The following is an 18,661-nucleotide window of genomic DNA, read 5'->3' as shown; positions in this document are numbered from 1 at the left end:
CAAGAGGATGCGTTCAAAGGCCGTGCTTCTCCTTGCAAAGAAGGGAGGGAGAAGCAGACTGGAGGTCATAGGACTGGGCTGCTTAGTCTCTTGTCCATTAGCAACTGTATTCAGCAAGGCGTTTTTAAGCCATTCAAGTCTCGTTTGGAAAGTGGGTAATAATCCTACCTCAGGGGCTCCTAGGAGAAGTAATTGAAGATTAAATATTAAATGAGATCATAATTACCTGGGATCACCTTAGTAAATGCTCACACTTTTGTTAAACTTGACTGGTCCCCTGGAATGTGTCAGCCAAGTTACAAATCAGCTAGTGTTGCCTGGTCTTCTCAGATCCCAAGGAAAACCCTGTGTGGCCCAGGGGTGGAACCCAGCCTTCTCCACACTCATGCCTAACCGAAAGCACACACAGATAGCTGAGTTTAACCTGCTAACTTGGGTGTCCTGCTGTTCTTTATGGATAGCTTGACTCAGAGAGGAAGTATCACCAGGTTCAGTCAGAAAGCCTCTCCCACACACCCGGTCTTCATTTAATGAATCAGGGAAAGCTATGAGGTGAGCCTCGTATCCCCTTCCAGCCCAGCATCCCTAGGTGCTAAGTTTTATCTGCTTGGAAGCTCTTCAAAAGTAGAACTCCTTTCTTCCTTTGCTTTTTCAGTTCCTGTTGGTTCTCCAGCTCTGGTTGAATGGGATGAGATGGACTCAAACTTAAGCATAGGACATCAACTCTTGTGCTTAGGATCTCAGTATCAGTGGGACAATCTGAAACAAGCTACTAAGGCTTGAAATTGGGCACACTCTTAACTAACAACTCAGACTGCACGGCTTCTCACAATGGCACAATAGCATAAGCTGTGGGGACTGACTCTGGGACCCATCAAGTTTGCATGCTCAGTTTCAGCCATAACATCCTGCTTGCTGTCACTATTCTTCTGTGGGGTTGGGGGAAGAACACTATCAAAATAAAAGGGAGTGGCCTAGTGGAACCCTTACAGCTGAGGTTCTCAACCTGTGGGTCATGATCCCTTTGGGGTTAGACCAACCCTTCCACATGGGTCACCTAAGACCATGAGAAAATAGATATTTACATTCAAATTCATAACAGTAGCAAAATTACAGTTATAAAATAGCCCTACATAAATAACTTTATGGTGGGGGGTCACCACAAAATGAGGAATTGTATTAAAGGGCCACAGCATTAGGAGGGCTGAGAACCTCCAGCTAACTGTCATTATCAGTTAAATGCATATATTAACCCATAGATAGCCCTCAAGTGCCCTGATCCTGTTCTTAATTTATACACATGGAAACAAAGTCCTTTCTGTGCACAAATGTTATTTAACTCACAACACCACCGAACTCCAAAGAGCCAACATCAGGTAACCGCTTGAATGCCAGACATCCACCAGACACATGTAAAATGGGAATAAAAAGAGCATGTTGATTTTGGATGATGGCAGCAAACCAAATGAAAGTCCAACAGATGATAAGTTCCTTAATCTTTCTAGAAAGGCCCTGTAGCATCGAATGGAATGACAGGTCTAGCACAAATTCTTCATGCCCTCAAACCATCTGATTCAGCAACTGCTTTGTGCATTGTCATTTGACTTTACACTTCTGCAGAAAAGGAAATGCTAGGCCTACTGCAGAGTGAACAGATATTCTCTCCACCTCCCTTCCTTTACAATGTGTCTCCTCTAGGAATCCTGAACTGCCACCACCACATTGCTACTAAACTAGTCCGTCCTTCAATCATGCACTAGACTCCTAAGATAACTTCCAGCATCACGGGGTCTTTTGGGCCAGAGAAGAGTCAATCCTCAACCCAAATGTTCATATATTGTTTTACTTTTCGTTCTAAACACACTTCTTTTGAATATCAGACTGCCCCTGCAGAGCTGGTGACAGGCAGAGCCTCATAGAGGGCCATGTGGTCAGAAGTCAGAGTTTTTCTCTAGGCTGTATATATGGAAATCTCTGAATTTCACACCATCTCTCAATTCAAGTCTGCCCTCCTAGCGTTTGGGAAACTGATCTTGGTCCTGCAGCCCAGCTCTGAGAAGCAGATGCCTTGACCTATGGGCCTATCCCTTCTGCCTTGCTGCCTCTACCTGCAGAGTACTGTGTTGAACCGGTTGCTCTCTCCCTGGTAGGTACGTGCCCAGGTGAATGATCTTCCAGCCTCTCTACCTACCTAACCAGGATCATCCCTTTGCTGTGGTGAAACTCAAGTCTCACATTCTCTTTGAAGCTTTCTCAGATCTGCCTGGCCCTGGTAGTGGTTCTTGGACTCCTACTGCGCACAATTTATTCCTCAATTTGACAGTTTTCTACATCATATCATTAGTATTCATTTTCTCGAGGGAATTTTAAATCCATACTTCAGTTCACTCCTGTCACTGAAGGTTCTCCATCTATGAAAGAGTCCTTATTTCTCTTCCTCCAACAAACACATCCTTCTTGAAGCCTTCCCTGATACACCTTAGCATAGACCACACAGAAGTAGCAGAACTCCACTTGGGAAAAGGTTCCTAATTTAGTTGAAAAAGGTTAACTTCCATTTTAGCTAAGCATGTCTCCTCAAACAGACCATCCAAGGGCAAACTAACATCTTATATCAGACTTTTCCCATCCAAGAGTACCGGGAAAAAGCCCATACAAACTGAAATGCTAAAACTCGAAAAGTATTTGTGGACCAAGAACTTCTTAATAGAGCTCTTACAGACAGTGTTAGGAGCAAAGAGAAGGCCTATGGTGGCCTTATGTCAAATCATGCTTTCTGGCCACCATGCTATGCTTTCAAAAAAAAAAAAAAAGGTCTTGCTCAAATAGCAAAAGGTCATGGACATTGTCAGCAACAAGTACACAGAATTTGGCTCCCAAGATTTTTTATTCATTTCAAAGAATATGATGCCCCAGCTCTGAAAACCATTCCAGGGCTATAGTTGGATGCATGAAATTCAGCAAACACCATTCCTGTATCTCTCCAAGTCCCAAGGAACTCCACGCAGTTCCTTTACTTGAACAGACTGAATCACTGGTAAATAAAGATAATAATAAAACAATAATAGCGATAATAATAAAGCTTTTTGCACAATGTGCTTGCTCTTTTTTTTCTTCTATTTTCAGCCCAAATCCTTTGAATTTTATCCAAAATCCTTTCAAACCCCAAGATTCCTGGGGCTGGAAACCATAGCATCTGAATTGGTTCCATTATTTTTTCTTTCTAAGAACTCACTCATAATTGGTTTCTAGCAATAAATAAGGGTCACAGAGTCTACAATTGGTGAACCTAAAGAAGCTAAATAAGAATGATGGAGGAAGGTCATTGGCTAATAAAGGAACTGCCCTGGCCCATTTTATTGGTTAGAGGATAGGTGGGAGGAGTAAACAGAACAAAATGCTGGGAGGAAGAGGAAGTGAGCTCAGAGACTCCACAGCTCTCTCGGGAGCAGACGCCTCAGAGAGAGACGCCATGCCCCGCTCCCGGGATGAAGCTCCGACCCAGGATGGACTAGGCTGGAATCTCCCCGGTAAGCGCACCTTGGGGTGCTACATACAGATGATTAGAGGTGGGCTAAATTAATATGTGAGAATTAGCCTAGAAGAGAATGGGCCAGGCAGTGTTTGGAGGAATACAGTGTCTGTGTAATTATTTGGGGGCATAAGCTAGCCGAGCAGGCGGCCGGGGTGCTGGGGACGCAGCCCCGCCGCCCTTATTACTTCATATGGCGCCCACGTGGACAACTGCTTCCACATAAAGCCTGAGACAGCTTGGGAAGTAATTCTAGAACAAAATGAAAGCATTGTGCCTGGTTTCTTGGTAGCAGCAATTTCTTGGTTCTACTCTGCTTGCTAGAGGCAAGCAAGCGCCTCATCTAAGAGAGGCTTCCTGACTCAGCTTTAGCTGCAAAGCCTGCAGCTCATTAAGAGGTCCTGCCACGAAACACTTAAACAGTGTTGACGAAAAGCTGAACGCATGCTTTTCGGTTTTCAGCCGTAGCAGGAAAAAAGCTGCGCTGTTTAAAAATGCCGGCTTTCTGGGCCATCCTGCCTGGGCAAACTCTGACTGTTTGAGGCAGGAGGGCCGGCTACCGAGAGAGAGGACTTGAGTGTTGTCTGTTGTAGCTCACTTGCTGGTAGGGACCTTGAAATGCCATACAGTTGTTGCATTAAACATGGCTACAGCCTGTATATCTGTCATGAGGCTGGAAAGCTAAGGAATGGACTGGATCTAGCTGGCAAAGCCACGCCTTTAATCCTACTGATATTGCTTGGTAAATTAAAGATTCATGTGGTCAGAAAAAGAGAGATATACAGTAAAGAGAGATTCAAAGACAGAGAAAATTTCTGAATGGTTTGAAGTGTGTTAAAAATATATGCAGACTAAAATTTAAAGTTCTTAAAGTAACAAAAAAAAAAGGAAGAGAGTTGTTGTGTGTGGTAGCACACGCCTTTAATCCCAGTGCCTAGAAGGCAGAGACAAACAGATCTCTGTGAGTTCAAGGTGTAGTAGTGTACACCTTTAATCCCGAATGCCTGGGAGGCAGAGACAGGCGGATCTCTGAGAGTTCAAAGACAGCCTGGTCTACAGAGTTACTTCAGGTCAAAGATACAGAGAACCTGTCTCAAAAAGCAAAAAGTTAAAAGTAAAAATAAACAAAATAGAGGTTAAAACAAAGCTGCACAAAGATGGAAAATACACAGAGAATTTTGACACTGTATGCTATTATGCTCTCTTTGAATTATTTGAATGCTGAGGAAGGAGCAACAGCTGCTAAAAGATATTTGTTTATAAATGATGCTGAACTAATCCAACATAGATATTTTGAATTTGTATCTAAGGATATGATACTTTGGAAAAGAGTTTCTTATTTTGTTTTCACAGAGGATGAGACGCTGTTCATTTCTTCTATTCCGATTTGGTATGATGGACCACGCCCTCCTGAAGGGTTGGTGTGAACGCCTTCAAAAAATTGCTTCGCTCAACTGCCAACTGAGATGAAGCTAACAAACAGGTTATACCATGAAAGACCTAATTAACGACGCCCCCATTCAGCAGGAAGCAGTTTGGAGAGAAATAACTGCGCCCATATTCCCAAAAAATGTTTATAAATGTTCTTTTACATTTAAAGGGGGATATGATATAGGTATGAATAATTTGCATTAGTATAGATTTTGCTTTATTGATAGAGATTTAAGGTCAATTTTGTTATATGTATAAGTGTTTCTGATATTGATTAAGGTATTGTGATTGTGTAGTTCATTATTAAAATGTAATGTATAATTAGGAAATATAGGTTGTTGATGGATAATCATAAATAATAGTAAAGCTTGTAGTCATGTTAGTTAGATTTTCTAGATATATAGAGATATATTTTAGATAGACATTCTTCATGTCTTTCAAAGATTACAGAATAGGACATTTAATGTTTTAATAACTTAGGACTTTTCATGACAATGAGACACTCTGCTCCTGGCAGCACCAATCTACTTCAAGAGGAAGATGGGCATCGAAGAGGATCCTTATGGAGTTTGATAGCCATTTGGGCAAGAAACTGCTCTTGCCTGGACTATTGCATAAACTGGACACAGAGAACCCGCAGAGAGAGGACTACTGAACTTGCCTAAGGTGAGATGATCTTTCGGGGTTCCTGATTCATGAAAGAGTCTGCGAGACATTCTGCAGGACACAACAGATAGTGCCTGAACTGATTTTGAATTTTCCTGCTTTATGGAAATGTCTGCTGGATACCATGGGCCTGAAGGCTGAAGATGGATGCCCCAACGGTACAAAAGAACTTTGGGTGACTGTCCAGGCAGCGAGATGGCTTTGTCATTTCTAGAGTTTGAAGTTTCTTAGTTCTTGTTTACTTAGGTAATATTATATCTTTCTGGAGTCTTTGATGGTGTTAAGAATAGTTAGTTTTAGTTATAGTTTTCCTTAGTTATGATAAAGATTATTGTAACTTTTACTTGATAACTGTTTTGTTATATGTAAGTTTGCTATGTTAAAGCTTTTTTTTTTTTGTTTAAACCGAAAAAGGGGAAATGATGGAGGAAGGTCATTGGCTAATAAAGGAACTGCCCTGGCCCATTTTATTGGTTAGAGGATAGGTGGGAGGAGTAAACAGAACAAAATGCTGGGAGGAAGAGGAAGTGAGCTCAGAGACTCCACAGCTCTCTCGGGAGCAGACGCCTCAGAGAGAGACGCCATGCCCCGCTCCCGGGATGAAGCTCCGACCCAGGATGGACTAGGCTGGAATCTCCCCGGTAAGCGCACCTTGGGGTGCTACATACAGATGATTAGAGGTGGGCTAAATTAATATGTGAGAATTAGCCTAGAAGAGAATGGGCCAGGCAGTGTTTGGAGGAATACAGTGTCTGTGTAATTATTTGGGGGCATAAGCTAGCCGAGCAGGCGGCCGGGGTGCTGGGGACGCAGCCCCGCCGCCCTTATTACTTCATAAGAAGAACCTTCATTTGGTGATGGATGGAGATAGAGACAGAGACCCACACTGGAGCACTGGACTGAGCTTCCAAGGTCCCAATGAGGAGCAGAAGGAGGGAGAACATGAGCAAGGAAGTCAGGACCACGAGGGGTACACCCACCCACTGAGACAGTGGGGCTGATCTATTGGGAGCTCACCAAGGCCAGCTGGACTGTGACTGAAAAAGCATGGGATAAAACCGGAATCTCTGAACATGGCGAACAATGAGGGCTGATGAGAAGCCAAGGACAATGGCACGGGGTTTTGATCCTACTTAATGTTCTGGCTTTGTGGGAGCCTAGCCAGTTTGGATGTTCACCTTCCTAGAAATGCACGGAGGGGGGAGGACCTAGGACTTTACACAGGGCAGGGAACCCTGACTGCTCTTGGGACTGGAGAGGGAGGGGGAGAGGAGTGGCGGAAGGGGGAGAAGGGTGGGAGGAGGGGGAGGGGCTTGGGAGGCTGGGAGGAGGCGGAAACCTTTTCTTCCTTTTTTTCAATAAAATAAAATTAAAAAAAAAAAAAGAATTCAACTGGTGTGCTTCTAGGTGATCCAGAAAACCCATGAACCTTTTATAGAACCTGAAGACAAAGATTTATTTTCCAGATCTTGCCCCCATCCAATGGTGCAAAAAAATGTGGCTTTGGATTCCTCCTGATCCCACAGCACACACAAAGCAACCCAGGAGCCATTTTTTTCCATACAAGCATCCAGGGGCAGAGCAGGCAAGTCCGGTGGGGATGGAGTGACAGCCCATAAGCAGAGAGTCTGCCCGGCCTTCCAGCTCCTAATGATTTGCATCATGAAATGATAACCAGACCCCAGAGGTGCAAATGAAGCAGCCTCAGCAGAGATCCTGGATGCCCACAGGGCACAGGGGGTGATGGTAAAGTCCCAACAAGGATGGCAGCTTTGGACTTTCCAGAGTTGACTTTGTACCATCTTCACTGTGTCAACTTACTTATTTCACCAAGGAGGGTCGGGCTTCAAAAGGGGTGAGGAGGATAATTTAACCCTTTGTTTCCTTCCACACTTCTTTGTGATGTTGCTTCATACTTACCATAACCTTCCCCTGCCCCCCATTCCTCCAAGCCTGTTCTTCTGCTCTAATTGGGGAGCTTCTCATTTAATTTACCCCAGGGCACCGACTTCCCCTTCTGTAACTCTTCCAACCACATCAAACACCAAGCTGAGTGCTTTAATTCTCACAGGGATTGGTTTGGACAGTTGGTGGGGATGTCATTAAATGAGTTTGAGGAGTTCTATACTTTAAAGGAGAACTTTTAGAATCTCTTTGACATGTCGAGCTGCAGCATCCCAGGATTTCAGATGGGACTGCTGGTGTCAGTCTTAACCTCCTCGCTTTCCAATGAGTAAAGGTAAGAAGAAAGGCGGTGGGACTTGCTCCTCACCCACACTGATGGGTGGCCAGTCCAGCCTCAATCCTGCATCCCAAGACTCCACCTTCCTTTCTGTGTGGCTTTCTGCCGCTTCTCTTTCTGTGTAGTCAGGCTTGCCCAATCACCAATGAGCAGAAGAGCAGGCCGCTTGAAGCAGGGAAGGAAACGGAACGGTTAAGTGGTAGAATGAGCATGGGAACTGAGATGAACGACTGGAATTTTCAGAGACCATCAAGAATGATGAGTGTTCGAGTGGGGAGGATACTCTAGGAGGCACTTAATAAACATTTGATTACTGAATGAATGCGTGGAACCACTGACTGAAAAGACACCCATGTGGTAAAATATCATTACCTCTTATGATTGGAGGGAGTAGCTGAGATTGGGTGATTTCCCCTGAAAGACAGCCAAAACTATAAAAAGCGATCAACATAACTGGTTATTACTCACTCTAAGAAGTCCTCCTGTGTTGCTTCATTTTGCAACGATCTGGTATACTTTAAAAATATTTACTCTTGATTGTTTAACTCTACATAAATCGTATGATACATTCACGCAGCAGAAGTCAACCCTAAGTAGGCGCAAGGCTTTGAGGGGTAAGCTTGCGCCTTTCCTGGATGGGTCTTCAATTAGGAGACGTTAGTGCAGTAAGTACCAAAGCAAGCAAGCAAGTCCCAGTACAACAAGTACCAGAAGTGCTCCAGTCACGGAGAAGAGACAAGCAGATTGATTGAGAGTCTCTAGTGCATCTTCACAGAGAAGCACAGCGGTGCCAGATGCCTTCACAGGTAAACAGGACCAGGTAGGGCACCTTCCCCATTGGCTGTGACAATGGAGCAAGCTGAGGAGTTGAAGGGGACAGGGCATAGAATGCTCAGTGTCATCAAGGAAATCCATCTGAAGAGCATAGAAGCCCTGTGTGTTGCTCCAAATGGCACAGTAAGATAAACACTAAGGAAGTACAGCGGCTGGCTGAGGACAAGGAGAGCCAGGTGTCATGAGGGAGAACATAGAAGACTCCAGAAGCCGAGATACTAGGCAGAACATTCCAGGTTCTAGATCATTTCTTGTCTATCCTAGGACAAAGACATTTCTGCTATCATTCCTTCATTTTGGAGAGATTAGAAATTCTCTCTTAGATGACACATCTCAACCCCACGGAACCCTGACGAAGACCATGTCACTGCCCACTGTGTCTCTTTCCAGCAGGTTTGTGTTCGCCGCCTTTCTTCTCAAGATTCTTTGGTGAAAGAGCATTTCCTGAGCACCAGTACTTCCTTGAGTGCCACTGCACTGGCCACCACGTGGAAACCCGAGTCCTACACAGATGTAACACAATACACATCTAATCATGCAACCCGTACATGGAACACTGAGTTGAGTACCGCAACCGACTCCTCGGTCGATATGCATAGCTGTTAAGTTTGTTAAACTACTAGACACAAGGGCTTCGTGGGTATTCTTCTTAGAGTGGGCTGTGGCAAATATAATCCCAACATCAGTTTCCAAGAGGCAGCACAGAAAATCTCCAAGAGTTCAGTGATAAATTATTTGGGTAATCCTTACAACCCCTGGGACATAGGGACAGAGATATCTTTATCCCCATTTTTCTGGCCAGGTTACTGAGAATCAAAGGAGCTACATAAGCTATTGGGGTCACCCAGCCAGGAAGTGATGAGAAAGATCAGATCTTGCCACATCAGGTGTGAGGCTGCTCATGCTTGCACTGTCCCAGGTCAGCCACTAACTTGTACCATAGCCGCAACCTAATTTATTAATTCATTAATCTTCTGAGCAGGGATAAATATTTCTTTGGCTTCCTTCCTAAGAAGATCTGAGGGGGTGGATATGATATGAAGATAATATTGAAATGAATAATATTCCATGAATTTGAAAGGGAATATTTTTGGTGGGAAGAGCTAAGTTAGATCAAGGAGATGACTTCCTGAGTAAAAATCAAAACATGCCCCCTCTCCTGCCTCAGCATTTGGAAAAGCTGAGTTCTTGTCCACCGTAGAATCCACTCAATTGCTCAGTCGGTGTCTTCCATGGGGCTATGTGTCATAACACACCATGGTCCACCATAGTTCTGGGAAGGGGACAGCTATTTCCTCCTAAGGCAGTAGTTCTCAGCCTGTGGGTCACAATCCTCACAGGGGTTACATATCAGATATTCCTGCATATCAGATAATTATATTACAATTCATAAAATTAGCAAAATTAGAGTTATGAAGAAGCAATGAAATAATTTCATGGTTGGGGATCACCATAGATGAGGAACTGTATTAAAGGGTTGAAGCTTTAAGAAGGTTGAAAAAACTGTTCTACCTGTACCTATAAACTTACGATGGAAAACTTAAATAATGACATTCATTTAATTCCAACTTGATGTGTCTAAGGGAACATAAAAAATCAACTGGGAGACTAGATGAAAATGGAAATAAAAACTAAGAACAATAATGCAAGTGAGAATCAATTTTGTACCTTCGTGTGCTTTCTTTTTTGTATTTATCAAGGGCTGGGCTGGCTAAAGTATCCTTGCCTTCATTAAGAGTATAGAGAACACCATAGATGGTGACACAGTCCTTTATTCCTAGCATTTGAGAGGCAGAAGCAAGTAAGTCTCCATAAATTAAAAACCAGCCTAGTCAATATAGTGAGTCCCAGGCTGGTGCAAAGGCTTCACAGTGAGATCTTGTGTCAAATGAGGAGGAGGAGGGGAAGGAGGACGAGGAGGACGAGGAGGAGGAGGAGGAGGAGGAGGAGGAGGAGGAGGAGGAGAAGGAGAAGGAGGAGAAGGAGAAGGAGAAGAAGAAGAAGAAGAAGAAGAAGAAGAAGAAGAAGAAGAAGAGAAAGAGAAAGAGAGGGGGAGGGAGGAGGGAAGGAGGGAAGGAGGGAGGAAAGAAGGAAGATGGAAAAAAGAAAGATGGAAGGAATTAAAAAAAAACAACAAAAGTCCCACCCCCAACACACACGCACACACACACACACACACACACACACACAGAGAGAGAGAGAGAGAGAGAGAGAGAGAGAGAGAGAGAGCAGTTCATATGGCAATAGCAATGGAAAGTTTGGATGCTAATGCCCATCAAATGACATGTATCTCCAAAGTGGCACTGTTGTGAATGAGAAAACTTAAGAGATGGGACCTAGCCTGAGGTCTTCACATCACTGGGGGCATGGGCTCAATGTTTCTGGGATCCCAAGCCCTCCTTCTTTCTCTCCCTCTCCCTTCCTAGCCAGGAGGTAAGTGACTTTGTTCCACTATGATTTTGTTGTGTTTTGGATTTTTCTGTGATGTGCAGCCTCACCAAAAAACCCAAAGCACCAGCACCGACAATTCCTGACCAAATACTTTTAAAATTGTAATAACAACATGGGAAAAACTTTGTTCCATTCTAAGTTATTTCAGTTGTTTTATCATCGTTGACCTAACTTCCTAACACACGGTAAGACTGGAATAGGACTGAATGTTATCCCCTTCCTCCCAGGAACCTGGTCCAGTGACTTTCAGTGAGGATGCTACAAGGATATCTTCTATGATCTAATGTTGTGAGCACTCCAGGGGTACCCTTGCCCTTCCTTGAAGGGTTCTTTCATACCACAGGGCTCTGAACAAACATCATAATGCCTGATGTTAAGTTCTGAGATTCCTTCCACAATGCTAGTGTGTTAATAATAACGTACCCAGTTCTTCTGGCATGAGTAAAACTGAAGCAACTTGAAATGCCATCAGAAAAAAAAAATTATTTATTTCTCATCCCTGAGCATCGCAGAAAACAGAATCTCATTGGCTGGGTCTGTCTTCAATAGCTTTCTGGTTTTAATTAAAGCATCAAGTCTCCAAGGAAGAAACAGGCATTCTGGGAGGCCAGGGGAAGCCTGGCCAGCCAAGTGTTAGTTCCTTCACAGGAACCAAGAAAGGATGCTCTACCCATCTGAGTGCACTCTCCTGTTTGCATATGCTACAGAAACTTGTGGCAGAGATTGCAGTAACAATGACCGCTGTGCAAGAATCCCCTCTCCTTGTTGAACAGTTTTGTGACACAGAAGTAATCTGGCTCCTAATGGAATTCCAGGTTAAGATTACAGCAGAAAAGGAATGGGAAACCCAGACCAGAGTGCTCACCTACTCCAGTCCTTCTTTAGCAATATTCTTCCTCCGAGCTCTTCCCATTGGCCACTTTTAGTTAAATTCTACAATGACCCAAAAGTCTGCTTTTTTTCCCCTCCCCTCTTTCACTGAGGTCAGGTATTTTTCAAAGTACCATTGTGCACCCTGTAAGGAATGACAGTTTGGGACCAGATGCTCTCCTGGCAGCAGGAGCTGTTTGCTTCCCTCAGAGACAGCTCCAGGCTTCCCATGGGACACCTAGAACTGAGCCTCCTGGCAAGGCCTTCCTATGTAGCATTCTGATGTTAACATGGAAAAGATCAGATTACAGCCTTGCTCTTGCCTGGCTCCTCAGAATCAAGTAAGGCAGTTACTTCCTTCCATGCTCCAAGTGGCCCCCTTCCTAAATAACACCACTGCCTGAGATACTCCCCCTTTATGTTCCTTCCAGCCGTCCCTTCCCCCACCTCCAGTTTGTTTTTTTCCAGTGACACATCTATTTTTCCTGCTCAGAAAGACAAGTCCTTTCCCTCTGTCTCCTGACTGCCTGTGATCCCCACCTCCTCCCCCAGCTCAGCTCAGGTTACTGAAGTGGCAGCAGCTTGCACAGCCCAGCTCCAACTGCCATGCAACTTCCTCAAACTAGGATCTCTCTCTCTCTGTGTCTCTCTGTGTCTCTCTGTCTCTCTCTGTCTCTCTCTCTCTCTCTCTCTCCCTCTCCCTCTCCCTCCCCCCCCCCCTCCGGAAAAGGATCATGTGCCATCATGTGCCAAGCAGCAGTACCTGGCCTCAGTATTTCCTGCAGTTTAAACTGCCCTTCTTCAAGCACACTTGCCTTCTTATGCCTTTCTGATTTGCCTGGAACATTCTGTCCTAACATCCTTTTGCTGGTAAGGAGCAGTGTGCTGAAGCACAGGCTTAGCCACACAGCACTTTCCACGTAACTCTGCAGCCTGGAAATGGAGCTGGGGGAGCAAAGAGACCCGCCTCCTTCCAGGAGTTTAAGGGCAGGCAGTGGAAGGAAGCCACAGAAGTCAAGAGAAGAGGGAGGCAAGGATTGTAAACTGGCTGCATCTTGAAAGGCTGTAAACTCTCTCCTCCCCCTGGCCAGCTGGCACTACCTTCTCTTGCCAGCCAGGCTGTATTTAACTTGGGTGAGAAAGGAAACTCTTTCCTCCGTCCCTAGATCTGGTCTCAGGGCTGAAGATCAGGCTGCAGATAGCATTCTTCCACGCCAGGTCTCTCTTCCCCACAGCACAAAGTGCAGAGGGGAATTTCAAAATTCGAGTTTGAATGAGACACATGAGGATTCTCTGCAGGCACTATAAAATCATGGAGGGTGGGCCTGAACTGCCAAAGAGTTTCAGTGACAACTTCTTCATGAAATCACTTTTCAGTGCAAGTTGTCAAGAAAATAAATCAATCAATCAATAAAACAAGATTAAGATGGAAAGCAAATAAAAGAAAGGAGAAAAAGAACGTATTTTTTTAAAAAGAAACTAAGATCAGTATTTCCATAAAGACCGTGGTCTTGAACCAAACTTCAACAGGAAAGGTGTAGATGGTTGTAGGCAGGAGGACTAGGGGCAGCGAAAACAAAGTAGCTTCTGTAGTATTCTAGAATCACTCCCTTGTAGAAGAGAGTTTCTGCAGGACTAACACAAACACACACACGTACACACACCACACATGCGCGCACACACACACACAAACACACACACTGCCCTGTTAGTATCAGACATCAACCATGAGATATCGGGACAGTTTATTTGAAATGGAAACAAATCGGAAATCCTTCCCTCAACAGTCCTTTCAGACAGATACACATGCTGAGAATCCCACAAAGGCACATAAAGAATAAATGCGGCATCAGAGGGCAGTAACAACTCATAACCACACTCCCAGTATCTCTAGCCTCATCCCTACTTCCAACTGAACAACTTTCCTGATCTTCAACAAAATATCTGTAGTCGGGTTCAATTTCAGAACTGTGGTAGCTGGTATGGGTCTGGGAGGGGCGAGATAGGAGAGTGTACAGAGAGAACGTAGAAGACAGCATTTCGGCAGCAACTTATTTATTTATTTCTTTTTAAGGAGCAGCGTGCTCTACTGATCGGAAATTTCAATTTCCCAACAATGCTTCCATCACAGACACCGAAAACAGTGCCCCCGTTATCACCGTCTTGCTACACAGATCTGCCCAGTCCAATTTACCTGACTTGGATTCTGAGGAACTTCACAGACAGTATTTTAGTCAAAGAGATAATGGTTCGAAAGACAAAAACAATAAATCCATACTGAAGGGTTTCCTTTCCGGAGTGATTTCCCTCTGGAAACCACCGAACAGGGAAGCCTGCGTTAATTCCCAAGCCCTGGGCTCCTGTACAAACGCACACAATGCGTGCTTTCAAAGGGGGCATTCTCTGCTTTTAAGGGAATTCCTGCCTTTTCACAATCCCCAGCCCGGAGATCACAAAAAAGAGACTCAAATCCACCGATTAAGATTTTTAAAAGAGAAAAACTAACACACAGCCAGAACACAAACATACACCAACCTTCATTGGCTGGACCACTTCTCGCCTGTTCTATTAACGACACCTTAGATTCTGATACATTTACTCCCCCCCCCCATCCAACTAGGTTACAATGTAGCTCTCTAGCTCCACTTAACCTGCAAGTTACAAAGAGAGGGGGAAAAAATATCCTGCCGCCTCCCCACCCCTTTCCCTACCCCCTCCCTTTCCCAGTCCACTTCACCAAAGCCAAACCCGCCAGCCCCGGCAGCCGACAGCAGGACCAAGGGAGGGTGCAGAAGGAGGGGGTAGGGAAGGGATCAGATTAGCCGAAACTCAATAAGCTCCCAGCCCTCCAGCCCGATGCTTCCACCATCACCGCCACCAACGGGCTACTCCAGTAAGTCAGCACCACTGCCGACCCACCAGCCGGCTGAATCGCGCCCATCCCCGCGCAGCCTCGCGGGGACCTGCATCCCGCCCCCTTGGCCGGGTCCCCCACCCCCCTCGAGCCCAGTGCAAAGTCAAAGCCCCGGCGAGGCGACGTGAACTTTTGCATGCATGGTACACACCGCCCCCGGCCCCCCGCGCGCTGGGCCCGCGGCGCAGCGGGAGGCTAGGCACCCCGGCTCCCGCGCCAAGGTCGCCGCGCTTGCTCACCCATGTCCCGGCGGCTCCGGCTCCGCTGGCCTGGGCGCTCGCTCAGATTCCGCCTCCGGTCGCTCGTCCGAGCCCCCAAAGGTGCTGCTGCAGCAACTCCATAGCGACGAGCATCTGTCAAACGGCGACGCGCGGGGCGGGCCGCCCTCGCTCGGGGGGCGCCGGGGCCCCCGGGCGCGCAGGCGGCGGCGAGCGCCCCGGCCAGCCCCGCGCTTCCCGCCCGCCGCGGCCGCCTCCGCCGCGCCACCGATTTACGGAGAGAGATATCAAGGGGGAAAATGGCGTCTCCGGAGCCCGAGGAGTCCTGGAGTAATCACATTCACACACACGCCCGCACGCACACACTCGCACACAGGCGCTCGGCGAGCCCGGCTAATTTTAGCAGGAACCAAATATAATATATATATGTACATATACATAAATATGCATATGTACATATATATATTATATAGATTTCCCCGTCTCTCCGTTCAACGCTATTTTTTCCCTTTTCTCCAAAGGATGGATTGGAAGGTTTACAAAATGTTGCCCGGCTGGGATCGCAGGAGGCGGCGCGCCGAGGGCTGGGGCGCTTTTGCTGAGCTGTGCAGTTCGGTCCCTGGCGCCCGCCGGCCCTGCCGCCGCTGGTCCGCCCGCGGTCGCTACTGCCGCCTCCGTCGCCGCCGCCGCCGCCGCCGCCGCCGCTCTATGGCCGCGCCCGCCCCGCGCCCCCTCCGCGTCCCTTCGCCGCTCGCCCGCGTCCCCGGCGAGCGCTGGAGTGGGGTCGGGCCCGTGTGCCTGCCTCCCGCGCCCTCTCCCGAGTCCCGGAGTCCTACTGAAAGGAAGGGGGAGGGCGTGAGCGGGGGAGGGGGAGGATTGGAGCGGCCCGGCGGCGGAGCCGGCGGGGACTGCCACCCCGCGATCTGCCTCGGAGGGGGCGCGGGAGCCCACACTGCTCCCTCTGCGAACCCGGGCCGCTCCCCAGCCGGAGCCCAGGGAGGCGCAGCCGGCAAGCGGCCGGTGACCTCTCCCTCGACCGCCCCCCTCGGTGAATGTCGGTCAATTGGGAGGGAGCGGGCTCTAGCCCGGGGAGGAAGGAGAACAGTTCGGGGACGCGGATCCAAGACCCCTGGCCAGCCCCCGAGCCCCTCCCGCTCCTCAGCGCCCTCGCGGCCCAGTAGCTCCAGCTAGTCGGAGTCAGCCGCGGAGACTGTGCGGCCGCGGGGACCGCCGCGGGCTGGGCGCCGGTTCCCGGGCTCAACACTGCCACTATCTGACACAACAGGAGCAGTGTTGGGGGGAAGCTGCGTGCAGAGACGCGAAATGTGATAGGCTCTCGTAAACGGGTGCTCTTTTTTTTATTTTTTTTTTTAACCTGGTAATTACATTTCACTTCCAGGGATTTATATTTTTTGTTAAGCTACTTGTTTGCATTCAGATGCTCGTGTGCATTCCTTGTTATTCAGGAGAACCGAACCCTTGATGAAGGCAAGGACTAGGCGGGATGACTGACACACAGTTCCCTTTATAGTGTGGCAGAAATGGACAAGATGAAAGGAATGTCTTCCTTTTTTGACAAAATGTGGTTCTGTCTGAAATATCTCGGGGAGAATTTGTACTTGGATTGCAAAGGTCTTTCCTGGGCAATTGAGCAATGAGACTCCTCAGGTTTATGTCGACATCACGTGACAAAAATAAGAGGAAGGTGAGGATTATGGGGAATCTGCATGAGGTCTTTTAACGTCTCTAGTAAACTTGGGGTTTTGAGAGGGCTCCTGGCTGTCGTATTTTCTAAGGGTTTGGGGACATCTGGACTGAGGAATGGGAGGCCACTGACTTCCTGAGTTAGTTTCTAGTATGAATTCTGCCACAGAACTGCACTCGGGTTTTTTTTTCCCCTTGGATGTCCAAAGTGAGCCAAAGAAGACTGGTGAAGATTTGAGTTCTTTGTCTTCTGCTCTTCAGAGAGCGGTTCTGAATAGGCATGAGCCTCACCCATAACGGTTACCGTTTCAACAGGTCTTGTATCATGTTTATACCGGAACGTTGTCATTAGTAAGAAAGTGATGCTCAGTTAGAAAGAAAAAAAAAAACAAAAACGTAGGGTCTTTCACCTGGCAATGGAGGCAAAAATTAAGGCACAGAAGCAAGGTCGAACTAAATATTCTCTGTTTTGAATGGCCATGCCCTTGTGTTCCCAGACTTCTGAATCCTAGACTTAAGTCTAGAGGATAATAACGGTACCTAGCCTGTTTCCTACATTTTCTCAAAGGAGAAGGCCTTTCAGAAATCACAGTGACTTTCCCACAGTATATAGCTGGCAGATGTCATAACCAGAGAGGGGGAGAGGGAGAAAAGTGGGGGGGGGGACTTTGGTTTCTTACATTCTATGACGCGCTTCGTGGCCAGCAAATAAAAGAACCCGTGTGCTATTCCACTACAATAGTTGTTTAAGCCTAAGTAGAGTGCACAGATGGTGTGCACCTGGGAGAACACCTAGTGGACTCCTGTCATCATAATGTAGAGGAAACAGTGACCGATTGCAAGTCATTAAATTACAGTCGTGAATGGATCCTATGCCCCTTACTCCTCACTGAGTGCTCCTTCCTTAATGGCCTGTCTTTCAGTTGTAAGAAGTGAGGGAAGGGAAGGAAACAGGAGGTATGTCTTTACTCTTTGTCTTACATCTGTAGAGAAAACTTGCAATTCTGTTTATATTCATTTTCATTTATATTCATTTTGGATTGTCCGAGAACCAAACCCTCGAAGAGCAAGCCAAAGACGGATAAGTTAATACGAAAACAGTGCCGTGTGAATCCAGACAAGGGTGGATCTGAGCACCAGATTTGAAATTCACCGTGTGCGTCTCTCACGCTTGCACATCTTCATTTTCAGAATCGTGTAGTCAATAAATTACTGCATGGTACAGAAGATGCCCTGGCGCTATGGGTGTGCGGGTAGGGGTGTAGGTAAACCAGGACACAGACCCTGAACTCATAGAATTCACAGCTGAAAACACGGAAAGGGAAGGTTGGCTCATAGACTTCTATGCAGAACGTAAGGCGGGAAGACCAGAAATGAGAAGCTTACCATGCACACTGTGCAAGACGTAGACAACACGGGCCAGGGCGAAGATCAGAAGCCATGTTCTCTTTAACCCTGCTGCAAATGTATTGTTTGTGTGCAATTGAACACACAGATCTCCTCTCGCCTGTTGAGCACGTATCTTTTTTTCTTAAATGTGTTTTCTCAACAACAAATGTAAAATTCATGAGGGCTGAGCTCTGCCTTGCACGGACATTGCCAATAAACGTGAGTGAGGAGCACTCTTCCTCTGAAACCATCATGTAGTGGATGCTACCAGCTAGATGGTTGCTTTGTGCTCCAGGCGTCTTGGTGATTATCCTAGAAAATGGTCACAAGTGAGATGCTCCTCACCCCAGGATCTGTGAAGGAATAATGCAAGAACACGGACAATGGATCGCAACCCAGGGTACTTGAGA

At 46.6% G+C, this 18,661-nt stretch overlaps 1 protein-coding gene across 2 annotated transcripts in view; it reads right to left on the bottom strand.

The window, feature by feature from the left end:
- Positions 1-16,421, bottom strand: part of Setbp1 (SET binding protein 1) — a 337,179-nt gene extending 320,758 nt beyond the window's left edge. For both annotated transcript variants that reach the window (XM_041640915.1, XM_041640916.1), the window contains exon 1: positions 15,180-16,421. The gene's annotated coding sequence lies outside the window, so the exon portion shown is untranslated. The remainder of the gene's footprint in view (positions 1-15,179) is intronic.
- Between the last annotated feature and the right edge of the window lie 2,240 nt (positions 16,422-18,661).

This window comes from Microtus oregoni, unplaced genomic scaffold (genome assembly GCF_018167655.1).
Source record: "Microtus oregoni isolate MIOR12 unplaced genomic scaffold, Mior012 000065F_ref0000479, whole genome shotgun sequence".
Lineage (NCBI taxonomy): Eukaryota > Metazoa > Chordata > Mammalia > Rodentia > Cricetidae > Microtus > Microtus oregoni.
This window is presented reverse-complemented; position numbering and strand designations above follow the sequence as displayed.